The sequence below is a fragment of the Anolis sagrei genome, chromosome 2 (genome assembly GCF_037176765.1).
Source record: "Anolis sagrei isolate rAnoSag1 chromosome 2, rAnoSag1.mat, whole genome shotgun sequence".
NCBI lineage: Eukaryota > Metazoa > Chordata > Lepidosauria > Squamata > Dactyloidae > Anolis > Anolis sagrei.
Window position 1 is genome coordinate 280886736 of NC_090022.1, and position 24234 is coordinate 280910969.

The 24234-nt window shown below is 40.2% G+C and overlaps 1 long non-coding RNA gene across 1 annotated transcript; it reads left to right on the forward strand.

Annotated features, from left to right (window-relative positions):
- Positions 1–3729: 3729 nt before the first annotated feature.
- On the forward strand, positions 3730–12985 carry LOC132766407 (uncharacterized). Its single transcript, XR_010909351.1, has 3 exons — positions 3730–3877; positions 6621–6815; positions 9862–12985. It is a non-coding gene; the product is annotated as an uncharacterized lncRNA (long non-coding RNA).
- The last annotated feature ends 11249 nt before the right edge of the window (positions 12986–24234 follow it).

Consider the following 24234-nt stretch of genomic DNA (forward strand, 5'->3'; position numbering starts at 1 on the left):
AAATGGAGAATTCAAAAGAATGTGCCCATAAAACTTTTTCCAGATTCCAACTTTTGTTGCACAGAATGTATTTACTTTGGAAATTGACTAATTAGAAGTCAGCGGTGAAAAATGTACCCATTTCTTAATGCTTTTCTGAAAACTTCCTACAACAAAAGGACCAGGAGGAGGGAGACTGGTAAATGGGGAAATGTGAGAACCTCTTACTGGCTCCCAGCAGGAACCATCAATTACTAAATTCTAAGGTATCTTATGACATCACCAGGGAACTTGACTTAGGTCAAGAGCCTAGCAGGAGAATTTGGCAACTGCTAAATCAACAGCAATCAGAACTGGAAAACCAACATGCTTGCCACCATAAAATTTAAAAGAGAGCTTATTGTGCCTCAAGCACAGCAGCAGGTTTAATAGAAAAGTAGACATGTTTATAACCCCAGATTTACAGCATGACTTATAAACACCTTATTACTTAGAATCCAGTCTGCTGCCCTAGAAACTAAGAATGTTACTTTGTTGAGATGAAGGATTTGTTGACATAAATGCCTTGACTAAGTTTGCCATTGTGGTTAACCAAAATGCATTTACTACTGAGAAAGTAAATAAAAGCAAACAAGATGTCTCTTATACTACAATACAGGAAGGTTCAAGACTGACTAAGCTTAATGCTATGACATAAATATGCTTAATGTTTATGGATTTTAAAAGAATCATTTGCCAGGTTCGATTTCAAGCCTCAGGCGAGTCTAACTAAATGGGAATCTGTTTTCTGGGCGAAAGACAAATAGATACACCCAATCAGCCTCTGTGGGTGTGATGCCCTATCACGTCCAGGTTCGCTTTGGCCCTGCTTGGATCTTTTTAGTTTGTTTCAGCAACCAATCAGAACACTTTTCACACTTGCAGTATTAGGATCAATTTTCACAAGCAATAATTTATCAAGGTAACACTTGAAAGGGGGGGGGGAGATCCAGTTTACAAACTGTTTTCATAAGTGGGTTGTTGTGTGTTTTCCGGCCTGTATGGCCATGTTTTAGAAGCATTCTCTACTGATGTTTCGCCTGCATCTATGGCAGGCATCCTCAGAGGTTGTGAGGTCTGTGAAGTTGTGAGGTTGTAAGGTTGTGAAGTTATGAGACCTCACAATCTCTGAAGGTGTGTGTCATAGATGCAGGTGAAACACCAGGAGAGAATCTTTCTGGAACATGGCCATACAGCCCAGAAAACTCACAACAACCCAGTGATTCTGGCTATGAAAGCCTTTGACAATACATTGTTTTGATGAGGTTCATCCAGAGGATGTGTTTACAAGCTGTTTTGATAAGGCTTATCCAAAGGATGTCTGTCCACAAAACCCCACTCTTGAATGAGGAAAATGTATGCTCATGTAATCTACAGTTACTAATTTGAAATCATAGGGAAGGTTCTGTGATTTAGCTAGCCAGTTGGCAGGGGAAGTGATCCCTCTATTAGTGCCTATCTGTGATAATTGATAATAGAAAGATTCCATTCTGTCAGCAAAAATTTTCATTTAGGAAGATGACCCAGACGGCATGGGGAACCTCTAGTTACTGATTAAAGATGACATTTGGGTTGTTTGCCAACCCAAATGTGAGGTCAAGGGAGACCGCCACAAAGGTGTTGCAGCAGAAAGAGTTCCTGCTCTTTTTTATAACAGCCTTTTTTTTTCAGTCACACTACCAGAAGAAAGGAAGAAAAAGAAAGCTTATAACATTCTTCAAAGTTATTCTTATGAATTATACTAGTGCATATCAATCGAATAGATTTAGGCGGGTATTTTGTCAATCCAGAAAACCATCCTAAACAAGAAATACACAGCATACATGAAAATGTAGATGGACAGGAAACAATCTCATGGAAGAATGGTAAAGAGCTGAGTTTTGGAATATTGTGATTAATAGATCAATATATAAACATCCCACATATTGGGTTGTTGTAGGCTTTTCAGGCTGTACCTGACAACGATGGATCTTCTAGAAGTCATCTATGAAATCAAGGAGTTGGGATCTTAGACATCTACAGGTGTTCACCATTTGAATAGCTTCTCCAATCTCCCCAATCTCTCAAATGTTATAACTCACCCCATAAAGTCTAAGGCACCCCATAAAGTCTAGAAGTCATCTATAAAATCAAGGAGTTTGGATCTTAGATATCTACAGGTGTTCACCATTTGAATAGCTTCTCCAGTCTCCCCCAATCTCTCAAATGTTATAACTCACCCCATAAAGTCTAAGGAATTGGATGAGAGGAGTTAGATATTAAAAGGCCTTGGGTTCCAAATGCAGTTCCTCCTCACTAAATCTGAGCATCTTCTAGCTAATGCAGCTGATGATGAATTCCAGCACAGTGGTTCACAAATTTAGTTGGAGGACACTGAAGAAATACACCCATCATTTATGGAATATCTCCATAACAAGGAACAGTTTTTAGTAATCATTGCCTCTTAAATAAGAACAATTAATCAACCCAAAGTCAAGTGCATATAAATCTCACAGCAAGTGCTGGGTATTTTCATTGTTTCCAACTGCTCATTTTCCCCAGTTTTGTGCACTTCCTGCTCATAGATTTATTTAGATTCTTGGACCTCTGGATGGGCTTGCAGTGTTTCTTTGTCTCTGTCTGTTACTATGTCTGCTGAATTCTTGTGTTAGATTCTGAAATAGCTGAAAATGTTCTACTACATTCCCTTCAGACTTGGGAAACTCCCTTGAAAGTAATTTCTTATTATCTGTTAAAAAAACTTTTTGCAGAATGTGATTGGCATGAATCAAAATAGTCCAGTGGCCAAGAAGCTGAGAAAACCTGTCCAAATGGTAGAAGAATGTGTAGAAAGAACCCACTGCTTGAACTCACCAAGTTCCAAGCAATGCATCAGAACTGGGATGGGTGCCTTCAACAAGCTGTCTCCAGCATTGCTTCCAGAAAGCAACCTGTTTGCCTTTGTGCTGGATTACTCCTCAAACATTCATACTTGTGGCTTGGCTATGTCTGCTGCTCGTCAGAGGGAGGCACAACATTGCAGAGGGTTCCAAGTTAAGTAGATATTGATGAAAGCACAACTCTAACAAAGCCCATATCTGCATAATGTTGAATTACTATAGGGCACTTCAACCTGATTGCTATTTTAGAAGAAAAAAGACTTATTTCAGAAGAGCTGCAGACATAGCCATATCTCTACAATGACTAAGATTCATTGTAGTTGGAGCTGAGAGAGGGAGTCGCATCACATTGTTGGCTCATGTTTAACTTGTTGTTCACGAGGATTCCAAGATCTTTTTCAGACGTACTTCTCTTGAGCCACACGTCCCCCATTCTGTATCTTTGCATTTCAATTTTTCTATGCCATTCTCTGAATTCTGTTTTTGATATCAAGTTGAATAAAGGCTAAACAACTAAACATTACAGTTATTAGTGTTGATTGCAATTAATTGATTTCTGAATAGCTAATGCTTAACATTATCAAATTAATATTCAAGCCTACTTTCTAAGCTGCTCAAAAGCTTCAGCTTCTTAATTTTGATTATGAAATGTATAAGTATAGCAACAGGTTTTCTTTCCTCTTTTTCATCCCTGTGTCACCTTCTGTGTTTTAACTGGAGTAGGTCGGAGCCACTGCCATAATTCTTAGATCCCTTTTTTCTCCAGTCACCACAGGTTTAATTAAAATGCCAGAAGGAATATGGGGCCAGGAGAGGGGAAATGAAACTAAGGGAAGGAGGCTGCTTTTCAGTCGTTGTTTTTCAAGACGGCACACCAGCTATGAAATACCATCTCCTCATAGCCGGAGTTGGTGCCTACACTGCTGTCATTTGGGGGGCAAATTCAAAACATGACTGTTTACAAAAGCCCTTGGAACCTAGTGAGTGTTGCACAGCTCCACATGTGTGCATGGTTTGGAATTATAACTGGTTTTAATTTGTCTTCTTTTAACTTGTTAGTTGTTTAATTAGTTTTTTGGCCTTTTAAAATAATTTCATTATTTACATTGTTCAAATTGATTGTGTCGATTTTATTATGTACCACTCTGAAATCTTTAGATAAACAATAGAATATAAAAACGTGAATGAATAAATAATGCCTCAAGTAACATATTTGGAGTGCTATGACATTACAGCATATTATTGATCTCTTAATACAAAGCAGGATAGGAAATTATTGTGCAATTTTAAAAGATATTTATTTCTTTAAATATGACATTTATTTATTTATTCATTTTGCTGTATTTATATACTGCCTTTCTCACCCCGGGGGGGGGGGGGGGTGTCTCAAGGCAGTTTACAGCATACTATAGGGCTAGGCAGTTTACAACATATCAAAATGCCAAAATACTTTGCCCTGAGTATTATGTCCTTTGACTTGGGGATTAGAACTTAGTCACGGTCCAGGTAGCAAACTGTCTGGCTGGATGGCTGGGCAAGGAAGAAGCCCCTCCGGCACATAGCCGGCCCAGAGAGAGACAGGCAGACATCACACGCACACGGAGGCTGTAACACGGGAAGTGAGCAGGACCTTTTGAATTCTCTGGCACAGGGATCCTTGTCTTCCCAAACTACATTTCCAAGAATTCTGCTTACCATGTTGTGCCTCCTCCCTGAAAGGGGAAAAATCAATGTTCATTAGCTAAAGCAGTGGTTCCCAACCTGTTGTCCATGGGTTCACAAGAACTAAAATCTGGTCCGTGGCCTCACCATTACTACACCATTGCAATGAGAGCAACTTGTCTTGTGAAACCCACTTATAGTGCTTAGGCTTATTAAATATGGTGTTCTGTGGGTAAGCAGATGGTGACTACTGGATGGCATATGTTCTGTATCAGAAACTAGAGCTGATGTGGTCTAGCCAATGCAATTTTCTGAATCAGCACCCCAAATAACCAAATTGAATCTAAAGTTGACCAAAAACTGATTGGTAATTCTTTGGTTCTAATGTTGGAGTGTGGTCCCTGGTCAAGTAGTCCCTGGCCAAAAAAAGTTGGGAACCACTGCTCTAAAGGGATTTCAAAATAAAAAGGGATTGTTGGGAATTGAATCAACCCTGTGAGGAAGGCAAAGCTGTGGGGCAATAACTCCAAAGTTTACCTAGTACAGTGGTTCTCAACCTGTGGGTCCCCAGGTGTTTTGGCCTACAACTCCCAGAAATCCCAACCAGTTTACAAGCTGATAAGATTTCTGGGAGTTGAAGGCCAAAAACATCTGGGGACCCCAGGTTGAGAACCACTGACCTAGTAGGTTTCCTATTATTACTATTATTATTATTATTATTATTATTATTATTATTATTATTATTTGAAACACAACAAGATTAGTACACAGCAAACATGATCATTCTGCTGGCTGTTGTATTGGATCACACGTCAGACACTTCCCAAGTGTCTAGAACTGTGTGATGTATCAGCGAATAATGCATGCAGATCCCAGTAGGGTGGCCTTTTGCAGCTGACAGATGGTAATTTTGGCAACATCGATTGTGTTTAAGTGCAGGCCAAGGTCTTTAGGCACTGTACCCAGTGTGCCGATCACCACTGGGACCACCTTTACTGGTTTGTGCGCAGTGGTTCTCAACCTGGGGTCCCCAGATGTTTTTGGCCTGCAACTCCCAGAAATCCCAGCCAGTTTACCAGCTGTTAGGATTTCTGGGAGTTGAAGGCCAAAAACATCTGGGAACCCCAGGTTGAGAACCACTGTGCTAGAGTCTTTGCAGTTTGATCTTTAAATCCTCATATCATGTCAGATTTTTCCAGTTGTTTTTATTTTTATTGTTATTACTAGCCATCCCCTGCCATGCATTGCTGTGGCCCAGTCTGTGTATATGCGTTTTATGTGTGTGTATATATATATGTGTGTGTGTATATATTCATGTATATGTATATCTATATGGTTTTGCGCATGCTTTGTAATGTAATGTGAAACGTCAGGAAAAATGCCTCTAGAACATGGCCCTATAGCCCGAAAAAACCCACAAGAACCTAATGTATTTTTTATTTCTTGGCTTTTAAATTCTCTTCTGCTGTGTTTTTCAGTGATGGTCACTCTTTGGCCTGATAGATGTCTTGTGTCAAAATTTGGTGTCAATTCATCCAGTGGTTTATGAGTTATGTTAATCCCACAAACAAACATTAATTTTTTATTTATATAGATTGTTCTTGTTGTTGTTGTTGTTGTTGTTGTTATTTCAAAGGCTGAATGGGCATCTGTTGGGGTTGCTTCGACTGTGCTTATATCATTATATTTATGATGCAGACCTCTTACAATATTATAGAAACACTTTAGAAATGACCCCCACCCTCCCGATTTAGTAATGAGTATTGAAATATTGTTTTCATTGATCGCACAGGCCTAACAGTCATGGTTTTGTTCAGTTTCTCTTATCCTTTTCCTACAATGCTCTCCTGATACGGTATGTGTGGCATTCTCAAAGAAGTCCTTTTCCCCTTTGGCCTATACATATAAAGTACAAAAATGTCAAACCTGCAGTTCTGGGTATGTTACCAAAGGAAACAGTTTTACTTAAAATCTTGTTTTTGCCAACATAGTTTCAAAGTATCTGGAGTGAAGTCAAACCACAGTGGCTCTCAGCTGTGTTTCCTTTTACTATTTCCCCAGGTACTCCCAGCACAGCACTCTGTAACTGGATATTCTTTAAGGGATTTTTTAAAACTGCAAAAGACAGTTTGTAGCTTTAAGAATTACCCCTAGGGGGCATTTAGCCATGAAAACAAGAGCATGCCATTGTCAACGCTGAAATCTCGGTGACTGCAAGCTGTTCCCAGAAGCAGGAAACCGATACAAAGCAATGCCGTAAGTACTATCAAACTTCGAGATAAAACACATTATTTAAAAACATGTTGTCTCACTTGCTTTTTATCAAATATATGATCTTATTAAGGATTACTCTAAGGCAGTTTTGTTTTCTTTCACTGAACAGCTATTTAGGTACAATGGAAAAACCATGTTCTAAATGTGATGAATCAATAATGTGCTCAAGGAACATCTCTAGTCTAGTTAGGCTTGATGAAATTGATTGTTCTATAAAATGTCAGTAGAATTAAGGTAAATATAATCATATTCCACACTTCAGTTTATTTACAGCAGCCTATCTCAGACTATCAGATGTGAGGGACCAGCCCCCTCTCCCCCCCCCCCCCAAAAAAAGACCCCGAGAATTGGTACTGTGTTTGCACCCATTGGTTCTTTCATTTATAGCAGTGTTTCTCAACCTGGAGGCCAGGACCCCTGGGGGGGGGGGTAATGACAGGGTGTCAGAAGGCTCAACAAAGACCATCAAAAAGCACTGTATTTTCTGTTGGTCATGAGGGTTCTGTTTGGGAAGTTTGGCCCAATTCTTTCATTGGTGGCAGGCCCGGGGGGGGGGGCTGAGTTTGTTTCGGAGGGGGGCTGAGTCTGAGTGAAAGAGGGTCTACCCTAGCAAACCTTTTGTATTGTTACCCCAATACCCCCATACATATGATATGAATAAACATAACAGTTTAAATAATGCACCAGTAAGGCCTTTTCGCGAACCACCATGAGAATTTCGGGGGGGCTGAAGCCCCCCAAGCCCCCCCCCCGGCTACATGCCTGATTGGTGGGGTTCAGAATGCTCTTTGATTGTAGGTGAACTATAAATCCCAGCAACTACAACTCCCAAATGTCAAGATCTATTTTCCCCAAATTCCACCATTCAACATATTGAGTATCCATGCCAAATTTGGTCCAGATCCATCATCGGTCCAGATCCATCTGGATGTAGGTGAACTACAACTCCAAAACTCAAGACCAATGCCCACCAGTATTTTCTGTTGGTCACGGGAATTCTGTGTACCAAGTTTGGTTCAATTCCATCACTGGTGGAGTTCAGAATGCTCTTTGATGATATGTTAATTATAAATCCCAGCAACTACAAATCCCAAATCACAAAATCAGGAGCAAAAAAAAAGAAAAAAAGAACATATGAATCTTCCAGAAAGATAAGCAATGCTCTCCAGCTCTTTAACCTAATTCAAAAAGTCCCTGTATAGTATTGGCTTTGGTATCATTCAGTGCTATGTTATTCATGAATACATTTTGTTCCCACTCCACAATCAGTGTGAAGTTTGGGAAGCAGGATTAATCAGGTTTTGAGTTCTTTTGGGAAAAGTAGTACTGCAAACCTATGTAATTATTTTTTTGGTAATATTTCCTTTATTTAAAAATGTGCATATGTTTATTTACTCTGAATATTTCATGTTGCAGTTCAGTCTCAGTTTACAAGTCACAATTACAATGCGAAAAAAATCCTACATTAAATCTAATGCACAAAATAGCAATATAATATAAATAATAGAATGTCAAACTAAGAGATGGTCAAAGCATTGGCATCAATCCTAGCTGACATAACAAGTTGTGAGGAACACTGAAAGTTACAGTCTGGCCACATCGGGATTGGAGGCATTGGAGGCTGGTGGCTCTAAGGCCAGAGGGACAGTGAATTTGCAGGTTCAAAGAAGCTACCCAAGGTAAGCTACACCCCAAAATAAATTCACAAGAGTGAATAATGCAACAAAAATAATGGAGCAGTAGAGTGATGCATGCCACAAGAATTTCACAGCAATTGGTTTCTACAGCTCATTCCAGACAAAATATCTGTGTTTCATGCCCAGAACAGGCACAAGGAGATGAGCTGTGGAATTTTTGTGGCTTCTTGCATCACTCGCATCTAGCTATGCAAGTCCTATGAGGTGCGATTTAGGGAGCTGGGTAGTTTCAATCAGATGGAATTGTGGAAGGAATTGACCATCATTGATGTGCAATTTTAAGGAGTGATGGAAGAAGTAGGATCAAAGCCAGTGTATGTATATTGCCCTGAATCTCACTGTATACCAGGTTTGCTAAATCGGTCTCTTGATCCTTCACTTGGATATCAAAGCATTTGCATTGCAAAAGATGGAACTATCTGTAGGCAATGACAAGTCATGTTCTCCCAAAACCACTGGAGGGGAACACATTACAGACAAATCAGAATATGTAGATCAGGGGTCCTCAAACTAAGGCCCAGGGGCTGGATACAGCCCTCCAAGGTCATTTATCCGGCCCTCGCTCAGGGTCAACCTAAGTCTGAAAGCACACAGTAACAACAACAACAATCCCATCTCATCAGCCGAAAGCAGGCCCACACTTCCCATTGAAATATTAACAAGTTTATATTTGTTAAAATTGTTCTTCATTTTAATAATTGTATTGTTTTTAAGTGGATTTTTTGCACTACAAATAAAATATGTGCAGTGTGCATAAGAATTCATTCATGTTTTTTTCAAATTATATTGAGGCCCTCTGTTTTAAAAGTTTGAGGACCCCTGATGTAGATGAAGAATCAGAAATTTCAGACATCATCAAGACAGAGTGAACCTGTTTAGTTAAGATAAGGTCTTGACCCAGAGACTGGATCTGTGAATGCACAGGTAGAGGTGTAACACAGGTAGGTTCTCCAGCTTGGGTCACTGAATGTGATTCAGGAAACTGAATATCAGTTCATCTGAGATAGCAATCATGGGTATGACAGTGGCCAGAGGGATCATAGTAGTGGCAAGTTACATAAAATACAAGATTCCCAGTTTGAAACCCTCATAATTTGCAAAGATTTGGGCAAAGAAGGCAGCCATTGCTCTTCAAGCATTGGAGTAAGATGTAGAGATTCCACCAGTCACCTCCAAATCCAGGATCCCTGGTCCTTCTTTAGCCAATGTAGGCCACATGACTGGTTCCAAAATTGTTGTAATGGAAGAGGCAAGCAGATATCATATATCACCAACACGACTGATTTTCTTTTCTTGTGCTTTTTCTTTTCTGCTGTATAATGTGAGGCCAGAGTCAACATTGGTCTCCACAGAGCATCCAGGAGAACATCAGGATGCAAGTCAATATGAGCAGGTTCAGGTTGTTTAGGTGACCACTTGGAATGGATTGATGAATCTGACATTGAACAAGGAGCAGTCCTTTGCCAAGCCACCCAGCTGATCTCAGATTCAAGGAGGGACATTTCTGCCACCAGCCGAACTTCAAAAACTGAAGATAACCAGGTTCAAGACTAAATGAGGCAATATGCTTCCCAAGGAAAAAGCAGAATTAGTAGGCTTAAGGGCCTGCTCATAAAGAAGTACCTTCAGTCTACACTCATGGTTCTTAGATGCTTGAGGGATGAATCATACAATGGATGCACAATCTCACATTGTGCCATTCATATTCTTTACACAATAGGCAACATGAATGTCCATAACACTTTGGGGATTTAGCTGCATATTTGGTCACACTTTTAAAAGCTGGAGGAAGCTATTTTAAGGCTATCTCAGAAGCCAACCCAAAAAGGAATACAGGTAGTCCCCACGTTACAAACAAGACAGGTTCTGTAGGTTTGTTCTTAAGTTGAATTTGTTTGTAAGTCAGAACAGGTACATTTTTAAGTGTAACTCCAGCCATATATATGAAAAATGTGGCTTGTTGTGGAAACAAGAATTGATAATGAAGATTCAGAGGAGACATCTTTTCCCTATGAAAACTCTTTCAGGAGTGAATTTCTCTTCTTATCTATTTGATTTCTCTCACTTCCTGTTGTCTCACCCTGTTCTTAACTATGAGCCACTTGTAAGGTGGATTTTTATAACCTGGAGACTGCCTGTAGCAAAAAAATTGACCAAGTCAAACTAATGATCAAAAGCCGAACCATGTCCAAAATATTTACCATAAGAATAATTGAATACCAAGACAAATCACAAACAGCTACAGGAAAATCCAGAAACTGACCAAATGAAAAACCAGATAGATAAAATTTCATTCATTTATTTATTTATTTATTTATTTATTTGGAGCATTTGTATTCCGTCCTTCTCAACCCCCAAAGTGGGACTCAGGGCAGCTTACAACTGGCAATCATTGGATGCCGACAAAACAATCACAATACAATTAACATGAAACAAGTCAACAACTGTATTAAATAAATTAAAATACATTTAAAATATTGGCCCTTAAAATAATAACACAACCAAGCCTAAGTCTGCAAATCCAAATCATAGTCCAGAATTCCAGTCCAAGGTCTCTTCATTGACAGTTCTCACGAGTCATTACCGTTGTTGCTCAGCCAGCTGGCCAAATGCTTCATCCCAAAGCCAAAACTTGAGGGTTTTTTTCCTGAGGGAGAGGAGAGAAGGAGATGCCTTGATTTCACTGGGGAGTGCATTCCACAAACGGGAGGCCACCACCAAGAAGGCCCTGTCTCTCATCCCCGCCAATCGAGCTAGCGAGGGTGGCAGGATCGAGAGCAGGGCCTCCCCCGATGATCAGCTTCAAATAGCTTCAAATAGTTCCTTCTATGCTGCCAATGCAGTGAATGGAGGGTTAACTCAGGAACCATGAGAGTTTAGCACCTAGAAACAGGGCTAACACCAGAAAGCTTATGTACAACCTCTAAAAGGTTCCAAATGTACAGGCACAGATAAACCCATTTGTGAGACTTATGAAGAACACATTTATGGCATGTGTTATGCCCAGTTACATTTCAACTCAATAAACATATCTGGCTTAATATTGGAACTGGCTCTCAATTATGTATACATATGCTAAATGGAACTCACCAAACTGAAAGAGGAGTATATTCAATAACCATATCAATAGAAATGATAAATGAATCCATTGCTTTTTTGAGCAACCACGTGACCTATACAGGTTTTAAATCTGATTGTTCTACTGTGAATCCAAGTACATGACAAGAACACTTAAGATAGTCACATTGCAAAAGTGATACTACCCATAATCTTCGAAGCCTGTTAATGTTTTGTTCTTAACTATAGTGCCAACAGTAATTATGATGTTATTATTTATATATGTATTAAATACTTCTAGCATTCGACAAATTTGAGCCTGAAGAGGGTTCTTCTCCTTTCAAATGAAAGCATTGCAGTAAATGAAAACCTGGAAAACAATGTATGAAAATATGTATTTATCTATCATTTGCCAGACAAGCTCACGTCAAGCAAATCTTAACTAACGCATTCTCCACTGTTCTGATCAGCAGGAATGTACTATTTTCATAGTAATTTGGGCTTCTGAGGCAACAGTGTTTTTAATTATTTTATCATTCAGGTTCCATACAAAGCTCTATACAATGTTCTGCTAAAACAGTATCTGAAAAGTCCTTTCTTTAAAAAAAAATTACACCACTGAGTAGGAGAATTCCATTCATTCCAACCGTGGGATTGCAAAACGGTGGGGATTGTTACAAAGAGGAAATTCTCTTTTCACCTTTCCTTGGATAAATATTTAGTAAGTAGCTGGGAATGGAAAGGGAAAATGAGAAGTAAGATTGCCGACACCAGCAATCTGCTACCACAAGCATTCTACAAAATTGTGTTGAAATTATATTTCTGCTCTACAGTTTTGTTGATTCTTCTTTCTGATTATAATTTGGTGGTTACATTTTTTTGGCTGGAGATATACAAACTATACAGTTAAGTAGTTAAACAGTATCATAGCATAACAACAATACGAGCTATCATTGACAACTGAAGGAAACTGAGAAATAAGAGAAATAAATGAAAGAACACTAGAAATACTTTTGAAAGTTTCATTATATTATGTGTCATTTGGAATATTTACAAGATTTTTAAAACTTTTATAGTCTTAGCTTACTGAATCCTCTTTCATCTTTTCACCTCGCCATCTAGAAGAAGCATTCCCTTGTCTTCTTTCTCTTTCATCCCCTTCCATTCAAGCCAAACCCAAGATGCTGGGGGATATGTATCAGTAGGATACAATATTTAATGTACGAGGGTTATCCAGAGAGTAAGGTTACGAGGCATGTAGCTCTCAAGGGGAACTTTTGTGGGGGAAGTTGGTATCACTGCCGCATAGTGGGAAGCCAGTAGAAGCAAACAAGCGGTGCCAGTCATCAGAAGCTCATTGACTGACATTGTGGTAAAGGTTAGAGATGAGCATTCTCATTCCATTTCCCTCCAAACGTGAAGTTCATGCTGTAATATGCTACCTAAATGCTAAGGACCTAAACACCACTGCGATTCATCACGAAAGTGTTTCAGTTTATGGAGAGGATGTTATTTATTTATTTATTTACAATATTTATATTCCACCCTTCTCACCCCGCAGGGGACTCAGAATGGATTACAGTGCACATATACATGGCAAACATTCAATGCCATAGACACACAACATATATAGACGAACACAGAGGCAATTTAATATTACAGCTTCAGGAGGGTATGCTTGAATTCTGACCACCAGGGGAGCTGTTGCTTCACTGTCCACTTGTGACACCAAGTCCTTGATGGAGTACTTCCTCATTTTTTTGCCCACTGCTGGAGATTTTTATAGCATTGTAAATTTGCTAAATTAGCCTCCCTGCATAAGCGGTACCTGAATGTCCTACTTGACAGATGCAACTGCCTTTTGGGGTTCAAAGGTCAACAGCAAGATAAATAAATGGTCAAGAGTTTACTCTGATCTGGGCTAGCTTCGAACTCATGACCTTTTGGTCAGTGATGATTTAATGCAACTAACTCCTAGCCAACTGTGCCACAGCCCGGTCCTGTCAAGACAGTAATGTCAAGGCAGCATATGGAAAATGGGTATGGATATATTGTGAGACCATGAAGAAACTTCGCAGAGCCATCCAAAACAAACGTTGTGGGGTGCTGACATCAATAGTCTGTCTCCTTCATGACAATATGACAATGCACGACCGCACTCCGTTCATGCAACACAAGAGTTGTTGACTTCATTTGCTTGGGGTGTTTTGAGCCACCTCTCTCACAACTCCAATCTCGCACCCAGTGACTATCATCTGGTCACTAAAGTGAAGGTACACCTAGGTGAAAAACATTTTTCCAACAACAACGAGGTGAAAATCAAAATGACAAACTGGCTGAAAAAGGTGGAAGGAAACTTCTATGACACAGGCATCAAAAACTTGTTGCACAGATGACAAAATGTATTGAGCTGAATGGTGATTATGTGGAAAAATAATGTAATACCTATGCTATAATCCATGTAAGTTTTATTAAAATATATTCATTCTTTGTATTTAAAAAAAAATGTTGTAACCTTACTTTCCAGAGTGGAAATATGAACAAATTTTTGACAAAGTAGGAATCCTGTCATGAACACTCTCGGGACAACACTGACAAAATTCTTGGCATCAATTATATCCATGGATAATGAAAAAAGTTATTCTGTAGATAAATACACATTTCATCTCTAGATATATTTGAAGCAAAGTAGTTTTACTTTTTTACAGAGGATGGGATAGGGGACGGGACAACAAGAAAGAAAAGATTGAAATGTGCTGCATGTGAACTGATTTTTTATTTGTGAAACAGAGATTAATGGATGAGTTCCGGAAGAGGGTAGGTAGGTGGGTGGATGGATGGAGGGATGGATAGAGGGATGAATGGGAACTAATTGCGCATGACCCTTTTTCTGCCCACTTTTGGCTGAGGCGCTGCCTGTGCATAGCTTTGGCCCTGTCCATTACTAGTATACAACTTTCCACTATGACTTGCCACTACAGGAATGCAGCCTTTGACTCATAAAGGTTTCATACCCATGCGAAAGACAGGGCAATTACACCATTGTATATTTATGTTTGCATAGTGGTCTAATATATCCCCAAAGTCATTGATGGCATCAAAACACTTCAAAAATATTTCATTCTGGAGGAGTGTAATTCTCCATTTGTTCCACTTCATGACAGGGACTAATATATGGGAAGAATAAGAGTTTTTAGGGTGCATAATATTTAATCAGTGTGGGTTAATGTTTACTTTATCAAGCAAGGGCAGAGACATTGTCACAGTGAAGTAAAATTGGCATGAAATAGTACACAGTCTGTGATAATCTATGTAAAGATAGAGGCAAGCAAAGTGATCATTCACACCTCCAAAGTGGCATACTTTCTTCCAAGAGACATTAATAAGTGGCTCCATTCTGAAAAAATAAGCGTATTCTAAAACACTAGTTTTTTATTATTTGAAAAAGTGAACCAAAGTCTCATGCCATTTTAGGAAGCCAAGGAATTAAACCACAAGAGTTACTCCTTCAAGAAAGATTTTAACATTCCTCCTATGAACTAGTAAGAAGCATAAACAGTTTGTAAAATCTTACTAATAAACTCTAGGACCATCTGTTTAGTGCTGGAAAAAATACATCTCCCTATCTTGTGAGATAATTTAGGACTGGGGTAGATATAATAGGAACTACTCCACCACAATATAAACCCCAGACATATAAAAGAGGCTGAACAGTTACAAAGTATGCCAAAGATAACTGTTGGTTTAAGCAGACATAAGGCAAAAGAACATTTCACTCCATGCTTGGGCCAGATGTGAGGCTAGGATCTTCAAGAAGAAAGACAAAACAGTTCCTTTGTGCATCCAGTTATGAGCTGCTTTACCACCTACTATTTTCCACACAATATGGTTGTTCAGGAGCTTAATAATTAGCAATTCTAATTCATTGGGGCTATATACTTGTACAGTATCATTAGTCTGCCAATCCAAAGAGTTCAAATAGGTTGCAAACAGAAGAATTCAAAAGGAAAAAAATCTATGTATCATTAAAAAGTTTAAAACTACATTCAGTAATTATCTCCATACAGAAAATAATTATGTGCTACACACACCTTAGATATGCAGATGCTACCACTTTAATGGCTGAAAGTGAGGAGGGGCTGAGGAGCCTTCTAATCAAGGTGAAAGAAGAAACATCAAAACATCAACAACAACAAAACCAGGATTCTGGCAACTGGACTGATTTGACAACTGGCAAATAGAGGGAGAAAATGTGCAGGCAGTGACAGACTTTGTATTTCTAGGTGCAAAGATTACTGCAGACGCAGACTGCAGCCAGGAAATCAGAAGACGTTTACTTCTTGGGAGGAGAGCAATGACCAATCTCGATAAAATAGTGAAGAGTAGAGGCATCACACTGGCAATGAAGGTTCCACATAGTTAAAGCAATGATATTCCCCATAGTAACCTATGGATGTGAGAGCTGGACCATAAGGAAGGCTGAGCGAAGGAAAATAGATGCTTTTGAACTGTGGTGTTGGAGGAAAATTCTGAGAGTGCCTTGGACCGCGAGAAGATCCAACCAGTCCATACTTCAGAAAATAAAGCCCGACTGCTCATTGGAGGGAAGGATAGTAGAGGCCAAGATGAAGTACTTTGGCCACATCATGAGAAGACAGGAAAGCTTGGAAAAGACAATGATGCTGGGGAAAATGGAGGGAAAAAGGAAGCAGGGCCGACCAAGGGCAAGATGGATGAATGGATGGTATCTGTGAAGTGACTGGCTTGGCTGTGAAGGAGCTGGGGGTGGTGACAGCCAACAGGGAGCTCTGGCGTGGGCTGGTTCATGAGGTCACGAAGAGTTGGAAGCGACTGAATGAATAAACAACCACACACATAACACTACAATACTGTAAAAGATATACCACTATAACTGATATGTGTAACACAGACATCTATGAGTATTCTGTTTCTGATCAAATCCCCATGATCCTTCCTCTATATAAACAAAAACAAAACTGGACTGAGTTGAGCTGCATGGAAGGCATAGATGCAGATTGTTTTGGGAACTGTGAAGCACCTGATGTTAGCATGATGGTCTTGATTGCATGGGGACCAGAGTTAGGATGAACTTCTATAAAGAATCTAGAGTGTCAACACCAAGAAAAATCCTTCCATGCTCACATCCATACCAAGGATGACAGTATTAGTTGGAACAGACAAAATATGGAAAATACTATCTTGAATGATCACAATAACGTCAAGGATATAAATAAAGTTTATTATCAAGGATAAATCAGGCATGGTCAGTACCAAGCAGAGTATGGATGAGCCTTTCCTTCCTTAGACAATCCCTTGTAGCCCAAGGATGATGGTCCTCTAAGTGTAGCATCTTGGCAGTGGGTCCGTAAGTAGCTGTGGGGTCCTATTCTTGATCTGCATGTTCTCCCTCAGTGACAACATCGGTTTCCAGGTGGAAGGTGGTTTCAGCCAGGGTTGTCTTGACGTGCCTTCCTCTTGGCAAGTTTCTCCCTTTCTCCCTCCATTCATGCCTCTTCAAAGTCTGCAGCACTGCTGGTCACAGCTGACCTCCAGTTAGAGTGCTCAAGGGCCAGGGCTTTCCAGTTATCAGTGTCTATGTCACAGTTTTTAAGGTTGGCTTTAAGCCCATCTTTAAAACTCTTTTCCTGTCCACCAACATTATGTTTCCCATTCTTGAGTTAGAAGTATAGTAACTATTTGGGGAGATGGTGATCAGCCATTTGGACAACGTGGCCAGTCGAGCAGCATAGAAGGATTGCTTCAATGCTGGTGGTCTTTGCTTCTTCCACCATGCTGGCATTTGTCCGCCTGTCTTCCCAAGAGATTTGAAGGATTTTTCTGAGGCAATGCTGATGGTATCATTCCAGAAGTTGAGTGTGACCTCTATAGATAGTCCATGTTTCGCAGGCATATAGCAGGGTTGGGAGGACAATAGCTTTATAAACAAGCACCTTGGTCTCCCTATGGATGTCCCAGTTCTCAAATACTCTCTGCTTCATTCGGAAAAATGCAGAGCTCAAGATGATCATAACCCTGAGCTAAACATTTCCTTGAATCAGTTTGGTTTCAATACAACACAACCAAAACTGGAGAATCTCATCTATGAGAAGAATTATCTAATTTCTCTCCCTCAGAATAGGACCCCACATCTAAGTCTTCAGAAGAAGTGACAAGAAATGGTATTCAAACAGAAGGTTGATTTGCAGCAGTAGGAAGTTCACCGATCTAAGGAACTGAAGTCATTTTTTTACAAGGTCAAGTGATGGAGTGTGACTCTGAAACAACTGAGGTAATGTCCATGCAGAAAAAGTGTCAAGGGTAAATTCCAAGCCCATTGGTAGTGCGGTTGATACAGAAGGCGCAGCAAGCATGGGTGTAGAAACACAGCATCCTCAACCTTATTATTTTAGCTTTCTTTATTTTAGGAGGATCATTCATATTGTCACTGGTATAATGCCTCTTAGTAAGTAAAGCCTCCACCAGTCTTCCTGGAGTAACTGGGACAACCAGGTGCTTCAGCATTGCTATCAGGGGTGGTACCCATATCAAACTACGGTGGATGGCTCAGATACAACAAACACTGCTGAAGTAGACTCTACAGTGGATGCCGCTATCAGAAAAATGGTACCCATGTCAAACTGCCCAAATACACAGTAGATGGCTCAGATGCAACAATCACTGTTGAAGTAGACTCTACAGTGGATACTGCTAGCAGAAGAGTTGGTACCAAAGAAGTCCATAATGCTGGTACCAAAATCAGGACTAGCAGAGTTTGTGCAACCATTTTCTAAGAAAACTTCTTTGTCAAAGGAGGGAGCACTGGTCTTATATGATTATATGGATGGCACTTGAACAATGAGGGAGTAGGGACAGGATTCTCACCAAAGATGACTCAGTTATGGAAGGCTTCGGAAAGGATTAACTTGCAAGCACAATACTCATTTGTGTGATTTCAGAGACCATTAAAAAGAACATCATTTTATTCACAAGCAGGAGCATCATGGTGCCTCCTCAGAACCATGTATCAGGATGAACAAGGGCAAAATCCAACCAAGTAACATTTTCTACATATGGATTATGTTGATCACTCATGCTAAAATGAAATAGATTAGTTTTCTGAGAAATAGATGCTCTCTTTAATTTGGCTGTTTCCCAAGTCATAAATGCAGCATGACCTCCATATCTGCAGAGCATATATTCCTGAACTTGCTAAGGAAAGAGGAAACTGTGGATAATAGTGAGTGACCCATTGAAATAAATGACTTCTATGGAAGTATACTATAGAATTGCCTGGAGAACCTTTAAAAATCACAGAAGACAAATTATGTCAGATGCAAGTGAATGACACCACAAGTACCACTCTCAAAGATACAAGGGCCATACTTCTGCCTTGAAACTTCAGTGTTTGAATTTGACAATTTGGCTAATAAGCCAAAAATTGAAATATTTAAATATTGTAGTGCTTTTTCCACAGAGGACGCAAAAAGTGTAATCCATATATATAAAGCCCATACAAAGAGAAATGTCTATTTGCCATTTTCTGTTCTGCTTCAAAAAAGTTCAAATGCATATAGCCTTGAATAATGAGTTTTAAAAGTCTATGAAAATGTCCAAAATATTTATTTGCATAGTCCTTGCTGAACTTAAAAGTGGTCTGTAAGTCTCACAAGCAAATTTTGGATTATTCTGTCATTATACTTGCTATAATAACGTATACAACTGCAGTATTCTGCTCGGTTTGCTATGAAAGAGATCAGGAAGAAGACACTATAAATACATAAATTGTCATTTTCACTAGGATCTCTCACTCTTCATTATAAATTTGTAATTATACCTGTGCTAATATCAATGAATTGACTCCAGCCATAGTAATGAATAGAACAAATCCATTTAAATCATGAAATCCAGTTCATGACTCCCTGAAGTATCATTTGTTTCACGGTGTCTGGTTTATGAGTGACACATCTGGAACCAACCCAGTGAAGATTTACTGTTTTTATATTAGGTGGAAAATAATGATAAATTAAGAAAAGGTCAACTATGTGCATAAACTCTCAAAACCTGTGTCAAAGACAGTAAAAGAGTACTTATACTTATGTGTTGTGGTAACTTCTCAACCATTCTCCATTCTCTTGAACAGGTGTAAAGTCTGTTTGGCATCATCTGGTTCCCTTCTCACTGGATGGGCAATCTAATATAGAGGGCATTTCAACAAGTCTGAAACCAAGTTTTAAAAGCCAGCAATTTACCCAGTTGCGGATCAGGCTTAAGAATGCATTATGTCTGGAAGTAACGTGGCAAACAGTGTAAATCCTTAGTTGCCAATGATGTGGTTTCATCTCTGGAAATTATACTGGGGGAAATCAGTTCCTGGAATAATAGCTATGAAACTGGCAGTAATCATTGGAACTCAGTTCACCAACTAGGTTTCTTTTCACTTTTCTGTTTGCAGATCTGAAAATATGAATAGCAAGAATTTATTCTTATGTTTCATATAGTACAGTTCATTTTAAGGTGCTCATTTAGCTATGACAGCCAGGCATATTTAGCCTGAAGAAGAGAAGGCTGAGAGGAGACATGATAGCCATGTATAAATATGTGAGGGTAAGTCATAGGGAGGAAGGAGTAAGCTGATTTTCTGCTGCCCTGGAGAGCAGGACGTGGAACATTGGCTTCAAACTACAGGAAAGGAGATTCCACCTGAACATTAGGAAGAACTTCCTGACTGTGAGAGCTGTTCAGCAGTGGAACTCTCTGCCCCGGAGTGTGGTGGAGGCTCCTTCTTTGGAAGGTTTTAAGCAGAGGCTGCATGGCCATTTGTTGGGGGTGATTTGAATGTGATTTTCCAGCTTCTTGGCAGGAGGTAGGACTGGATGGCCCACGAGGTCTCTTCCAGCTTTATGATTCTTCATGTTAAGAAGCAATACAGCTCTGAACACCAAACAATGATGATAAAGATGATAGAAAAACCATGTACTAGACATGTGTGTGAAATTCATTAATACTGTTTCTACCATTTCTTTTTTGTCTTCCATTTATTCAGAAGAACAAAACGGGAAACCCTCTCCCCACACAAAAAGCTGCTTGACACAAAAACCTGCCTACCGCCTGCTTTTGTGTGCATCTGAACTTGCCTCCTTGCCTTGGAAAGAAAGTGCATGTTTGGCAGGGTGTGCAAGCAGGCAGCCCTGGAGCTCGGCTGCAGGCACACTACGGGCTTGCCTGCATGGCTTGCCACACACGCACTATTGGAGAGTGTGGTGGGGCATGTGGGGTGGGGTGTGCAGGCAGGCCTGGAGTGTGCCTGCAGCTGAGTGCCTCTTACTCGAGAGTAAGAGGCATTTAGAATCATATCATCATAGAGTTGGAAGAGACCTCGTAGGTCATGCAGTCCAACCCCTGGCAAGAAGCAGAGAAATCATGGTTGCCCCCGACTCTGGAACTCACTCCCCAAGGATATCAGACAAGCCGCCACATTGGCAGTCTTTAGGAGGAGCCTGAAAACGTGGCTGTTCCAGTGTGCCTTCCCTGAATAAAGGAAACAATCCCTGCAAAATACCCTGAGAAGCACTTTAATTACCCGTTGGGTTGTTCTCTACTTTTAGTTTAAAACCCTCCTACTAGTTACATCCTCTGTTCATGTCCAGCATTTATTTTTAAAGTTTTAACTATTACATCTGGCCCAGTCATAGGTTTTTAAATTCTTATGTGTTATTGTCTACCTGTGAGTTATATTACTGTATTGTTTATTTTGTTTATTGCTTGTTGTTTTTATTATTGCTTGTTGTTTTTGATGTGTTGTTGGGCTTGGCCTCATGTAAGCCGCTCCGAGTCCCTTGGGGAGATGGGGGGGGGGGGGTATAAATAAAGTTTTTAAAATTATGATGATGATGATGATGATGATTATTATTTCATATTGAAGCCCCCCTGACAGATGATCATACAGCCTCTGCTTAAAAGCCTCCAAAGAAGGACCCTCCACCACACTTCGAGGCAGAGAATTCCACTGCTGAACAGCTTTCAATCCTCCCAACCCAGCCTGTAGTAACCAAATAGGCCACGGGATTGCTCACACTCTTTCAGATACCCAAGGCCCTTCCACACAGCCCTCTATCGCAGAATATCAAGCCAGAAAATCCCACAATATCTGCTTTGAACTGGGTTATCTGTGTCTATACTACCATATATTCCAATTCAAAACAGAAAATGTGGGCTTTTATGCAGCTGTGTAGAAGGGCCCCCAGAAAACTTAAGTAGTGACAATCCATAGGTGAGCTCCCTGATAAGTTTTTTCTTCATATAAACAGTGGCGACTGAGCCAGTATAGGAGATATCGCAGCTCCTCTGCCTCAGCTACTTTGAACTTCAGTGTAACCAAGAAGCAAAAGTGCCCAAATATATATGGCATTCACCAAAGCCATTTTAGCAATCAATACGGTTTTGCTGCTCAGTGGGAAACCCTAGTTATGCATGCCAAGGGACATAATACAGAATGTAGGACATGAGACGGCTCAAGTATTCTTGGAGATACTGAGAAAAAAAATACAATTTACCACACAAGCAGCTTTTGTAATTCCTAACTCCAGTATGTGTTCACCATTCAAAACCAACATGACCTGAATGCCAAGATCTACATTGTTTTCTGTGCTGATTTATATTGTGGTCAAATGTGGAGAAAGAGTGCCTAGATTTTCATACAAAATAATGTATTCACACAAGCTCTACTTTCTTTTCCTTCTAGGTAAATTAAAAGAAAGATCCTTTCAGAACTGCCTAACTAACACAACAGAAACACATCACAACTGGTATTTAGAAATATTGATGGAACAGGCTAGGCGATATGATCTGATTTCTCATAACAGTCAACAATTAACATGCCTCAGTAGAAAGTAGAGATGTTATCTGTTTTCTGAAAAGGCTTATATGTCTGAAACTATCAAAGTAGAAGAAATCAATGTGGAAGAGAGGATTTTCAGAAGGTACAACTTTTCTCACGTCTGCATGAAAAACGTTCACCCCCCCCCCCAGAAATTTTTCAGGTTAAAAAAAAACCTGGTTTACTCATGAATTTTAACGAGTTAACCAAATCCCCATGCTAAGTCTATGAGACGCAAAAAATTAAGAGTCCCTCCAGAACTGCAAGCACTATCTCAGGCAAATATTGACAATTTATTCACACTGTCATTACTTGCAGCAATAGCCGATGTAGCGAAGCAACCAAGTTGGGGGAGGGGGTGTTGAATGCTCTCATTAAGGAGGCCAGACTTGGTGGAGGTGGTTGACAGGGGCAGAGCTGCAGGCTATTGAAGGCTGCTCTGTCCCCTGCTGTGTTCTTTGCTTCAGCGTGAGCTAGGAGGCAGGTTTCAACCCCAACCCCCCTCCCCCCCCCCGTCCCAACATTTTAAAAAAAACCTGAAATGTTTTTCGGGCTATGCCCTGCATCTCTACCTAAATACGACTGAGCCCTGGCATCGTGACAGGTTGCCCAGATAACATTCTGTACAGTTCCGAATTAATTTGCCACAAACCAGGAAAACCCTAATTTGTGGTGAATTAATTAGATGATGGATTTATTCCACACCTACTTGAAAGGCATGGAATAAACCCACTACTTTTGGTGTCTGGACTACAGAGTCCAGACACCATTCCCACAGTTTACCGAACCAAATAAGCCAAGTAAACTGTGGGAATACCCACAGTGATTTTCCTCCCTCCCCCCCTTCCTGGCACGTCATTTCTGGATGGCCATCTGTCAGGGGTGATTTGAATTCAATATTCATGATTCTTAGCAGGGGGTTGGCCTGGATGGCCCATGAGGTCTCTTCCAACTCTGATTCTATGATTCTACGCACCAGGAGAGGTGCTCCAGGCCTGTATTGGAGGCCAGGTAAGTTTTCATTACTTTTCAAAGGGGTCTGGGGGCTTCAGGGGAGGGGTGAGGGCATCCATATGTTTTCCCAGGCTAGTCCCGGGAGGACTTCTGGACACCCACCCCAGAAAGCGTGTGCTTTCTGGGGGGGGGGGGGGTTTGAACAGGCCCCCAGAAAAATCCATGTTTTTAAAATGCAGAGTCTGCTGGGATAAAGGCCTCTCTGGATCCGTCCCCAGAAGAATCAACAGGTTAGTCACTGAAAGTAGATAATCAATAAGAAGAAGTAAGGCTGCTTCAGTACCACCCTTTATGAAATCATACTGAAATGGGTCCAGGTAATCAGTTTTCTCCTAGAATGTCTGAGATGGCCCTGCCATCATTATACTTCAGCAACTTGCCTACACCAAGACAGAAGCAATCACGTACTTCTAGGTTCAGGAAATGGCACACTATAGCCTTTTTTCAAAGTGACAGACACCTCAGAGTAAGGCATTTATCTCTTTTTTCCAAGTTTAATACTGATTTACATATGAAATAGTCACTGCACAAATCAAACAGATAAATTGCAGCCTTGCCTGACTCCCAGCCATTGGAAACCATTCCCTCTCTGTGTATTCTGTCCTGACTGTAACCTGTTGACCTGAATACAGGTGCACATCAGGACAATCAAATGTTGTTATATAACCATTTCTTTATGTTTCTCAAACTCTGCTCCTCCAAGTGTTTTGGACTTCAGCTCCCAAAAATCCCAGCC